This window comes from Schistocerca cancellata, chromosome 6 (genome assembly GCF_023864275.1).
Source record: "Schistocerca cancellata isolate TAMUIC-IGC-003103 chromosome 6, iqSchCanc2.1, whole genome shotgun sequence".
Taxonomy (NCBI): domain Eukaryota; kingdom Metazoa; phylum Arthropoda; class Insecta; order Orthoptera; family Acrididae; genus Schistocerca; species Schistocerca cancellata.
This window is the reverse complement of record NC_064631.1, coordinates 198,596,417-198,600,556: the sequence shown is the minus strand read 5'-3', so window position 1 is coordinate 198,600,556 and position 4,140 is coordinate 198,596,417. Positions and strand designations below refer to the sequence as shown.

At 43.5% G+C, this 4,140-nt stretch overlaps 1 pseudogene; it reads right to left on the bottom strand.

Moving 5' to 3' along the window:
* Window positions 1-2,896: 2,896 nt before the first annotated feature.
* On the bottom strand, window positions 2,897-3,014 carry LOC126089696 (5S ribosomal RNA; annotated as a pseudogene).
* Between the last annotated feature and the right edge of the window lie 1,126 nt (window positions 3,015-4,140).

Sequence of the window (4,140 nt, the reverse complement as noted above, 5' to 3'; positions counted from 1 at the left end):
TACTGTATTACACTTTCCATATGCTCATATACTTTCTCTGTTTCTTCATCTTCAGCTTGCGACGTCGGCATGTAGGCCTATACCTGAACTGCCGTTGTCGGTGTTGGTTTGCTATCGATTTTGAAAAGAACAACCCTATCACTGAACTGTTCACAATAACACACTCTCTGCCCTACCTTCCTATTCATAACGAGACCCATTCCTGTTATACCATTTTCTGCTGCTGTTGATGTTATCCTATACTTATCTGACCAGAAATCCTTGTCTTCTTTTCATTTCACTTCACTGACCTGTACTATGTCGAGACTGAAACTTTGCATTTCCCTTTACAGATTCTCTAACTTACCTACCATGTTCAAGCTTCTGACATTGCACGCTCCGATATGTAGAACGTTTTCCTTTCGTTGGTTATTCAATCTTCTTATGGTCAGCTCTACGTTGGCAGTCCCCTCCCGGAGATCCGAATGGGGACTCTCCCTGAATCTTATGCCAATGGAGAGATCATTATGATACTGTTTACTATAGCTGACGAATCTCATGGATTTTTAGCACACGATCAGGGACATTAGCCTATAAATTGTAAAAGGCACGTGTGCACAAACCTTGCAGCTAAGAGAGCTCAGTGTGCTGCGGAAGTACGGTAAAATCGTAAAATAAGTGCGAATATATTAACATGTTTTGCTTTGAAGCTGCCAGACAGATCGAAAAGCTAGTTCCTACCTTTACAGCCTTAACTCTGCCAAGGACATATTCGCTTTATTGTGTTATGATATATGCATTTTTTCGTTCTGGTTTCCAACTTTACCATAATTTTGAAATCAGAACACCATAGACTGGCAACCGACGTAGATTTTTGGTGACTCCGGCGACGACTGGTACGCTATAGGTTTTTTTACTTGTCTTTCGAATCGTGTTGTTTATATCGTGACAGCGGATAAAATTTTGAGAAAATAACAAGACGACCATTAATTACACGTATTTGTTTATCTTCTTACAAAATTACAAGTCTGAAACATAGAAGTGGCGCGCCTAAAAAAAACTGACAATGACCTGGTTTTCTGCACGTGAAAGAGGAATGAAGCTTTTGAAAGTAGGTTTTCAACTTTATCCCAAGAATGCATTTTTTATTTATTTGATTCCTTTTACACCGTTTCCTCACATTCAATTCACATGAGAATGAATTTTACGTGCTACGTTTAGCTCGACTTTCAACCATCGTATCTGGGCAACGGATAAAGATTATTGGATAAAAAAAATTTGTTTTGAGTTTATCCATTTATGTACCTTGGTGCAAAGTTTTAACCGTATCGAACAACGTTACACAATGGAAGAGGCGCGCTTCAAAAACCTCCCAGAAAATCGTGTTTTTTGTTCGTATTTGCACGTAAAATTCGAACCGTGCACGTACAAATAGTGCTATTAGCTGAGCGCAGTTAACATTTTTTGCGAAAATAATTAATCGATTCGCACATTTGGCCGGGGCCTCAGTTCCAGGTTCATCGTCCAAACTTTTCTTAATACACTGCAACACGGCTACAGTAAGACAGATGTACAGATGTTCGAAGAATGGCTACACGAATGGTCGCTGGTCCGGGCTAAACCAAAAGCTTTTTACTCCATTTTTCTAGCTGAAGTCGAGCACCAAAGTCCCTCCAAACCGCGAGTCTGCGCGCGGCTTTCTCAAACAAAGCGCTCTAACGATATTACTACCAAATGCCTAGAACGACCACGGAGTCCCAATTGCAAGCTGCCTATTTAATGAATTTTAGGAGCAACAAAAATTTGATTTTCAGCATTTCATATAATTATTAATTAGCTTTAAAATTTAAAATGCTGTCAACAGATGTAGTCTATGACAAATAATGAACCCAATAACTCAGGTATTAAAATTAGGAACTGTGTATTAGTCTTGAGGCAGCTTACCTCACAGCGCGCAAATTAACTGGACTATAGTCACACAGTATTTGAGAATGAGAGCCCTTGGTGACTTCTAACAAACTCTCCACAAAATTTCAAACCTTTTCTAAATTTTTTCTCATTGATAGGTCCCAGAAAATAATCAAAGGAAAGGAACTTTATCTGCTGTTCATGCAGTAAAACTTCAGTATCAGAGATGACGTTTCAATTGATTACTTCTCTACTACTAACTCTATTCAAAACAAATTTTGCAGACAGTAACCACATTATCACTTCGATGTAACTGCAAAATTACCTTACTGTACGGGACGTAGTTCACGAGACGTGACGTCATGAACACTGAGACGCGTGAAGAACTGGACTCTCTTAAAAGAACATGCAGATTACCCACGCTATATTCATCCAGTGTCTGATAACGACAGCAAGTAGCCTCTTCCTTCAAACGGTACACATAGTTTCAATCCTTTTCTAAAGCTTTTCTCGCTTACAGCCCCGCAAAATAATGAGAGGACAATTATGTTTTGTAAATAGGAGTTCGATTCTCTGATGAGTCGGGAACGGAGGAAGGGGGGGGGGATTTATTTGTAGCGTCCAGCAGTCCGTTGTGACCAGTAGCTTCACTACAGTCATAAATGAAACAATGTATGTCAACAGATGCAGTCCCGAAGTATAAGAGGCAATCAGAAAGTTTCTGTTCGGTCATGCGTTCCAGAATCTGTATGCCAGTCAGGTAAAATTGCCGTGAGCGTTGAGGCAGTCATCCCACCGGTACATCTAAACTCGTTCCGAACAGACCATAAAGGCCCAACGGTACCGACCGGCCGCCGTGTCATCCTAGGCGTCACTGGATGCGGATATGGAGAGGCATGTGGTCAGAACACCGCTCTCCCGGCCGTATGTCAGTTTATGAGACCAGAGCCGCTACTTCTCAATCAAGTAGCTCCTCAGTTTGCCTCACAAGGGCTGAGTGCACCCCGCTTGCCAACAGCGCTCGGCAGACCGGATGGTCACCCATCCAAGTGCTAGCCCAGATCAACAGCGCTTAACTTCGGTGATCTGACGGGAACCGGTGTTACCACTGCGGCGAGGCCGTTGGCCCCACCGACACATCAGGCTGAAGATATCCGTTTGGTAAAACGCCGTGTCCTGCTGCGGAAAGAAGTCGGTAACTGCCTTCTGCACATCATTGCCCGACAGGAATCGTCGACCCTTCAACGCCTTTCTTAAGGGTTCCGTAGGCGTGACAATTGCATAGGCAGAGATCAGGACTCTAGGGCGGGTGCTCCTGTGTCTCCCACTGGGTTCAAAAATGGCTCTGAGCACTATGGGACTTAACATCTATGGTCATCAGTCCCCTAGAACTTAGAACTACTTAAACCTAACTAACCTAAGGACAGCACACAACACCCAGCCATCACGAGGCAGAGAAAATCCCTGACCCCGCCGGGAATCGAACCCGGGCGTGGGAAGCGAGAACGCTACCGCACGACCACGAGACGCGGGCTCTCCCACTGGGGTTGGCGTAACTTCTGCGTTACTGCATTTGCGATATGGGGGCGTGTATCATCATGAACTTGGAGCACTCTTCCACAACGGTGCTTTTCAATCCCAGAAACATTCTTCATTCTCCGATAGATGTCTACCGGTGTTTGTCCCTCTGCAGCCGAGAAGGGAACAATAGCACGTTGGTCATGTTTGGACGCATTTGGTAATAACGTCGGCGTAGTTCACGTTTCCACATGTACCGCACGCACGTCGGAAAGACACGAATGCTACACTAATCCCTCCCATACATGTCGATGCTAATAAACACTCATTGTAGTCGCGCTACGTTGCATATGCGCTACAGCAACGAACTCAAACGGAAACTTTTCGATCGCGCGTTATAGAACTTGGTGCGATCATCTACATCTACATGACTACTTCACAACTCACCCTTAAATGTTGGGCAGAGGGTTCATGTAACCAATGTGAGACTATTTCTAGACCGCTCCACTCTCTAATATCACGTGGGAAAAAAGATGATCTTTTCTCTCTGTGTAGCCGGGAACCAAGAAAGTATTTTCACATTTGGAAGAGGAAGTTGGTGATTGAAATTTCGTGATACAGCTTTATGTAGCTCGGAGTCAATAAAAAGTTTCACATTTGGAAGAGAAAGTTGGTGATTGAAATTTCGTGAAAAAGTCTCGCCGCAACGATGTTTTAATTATCGCCATCCCAACT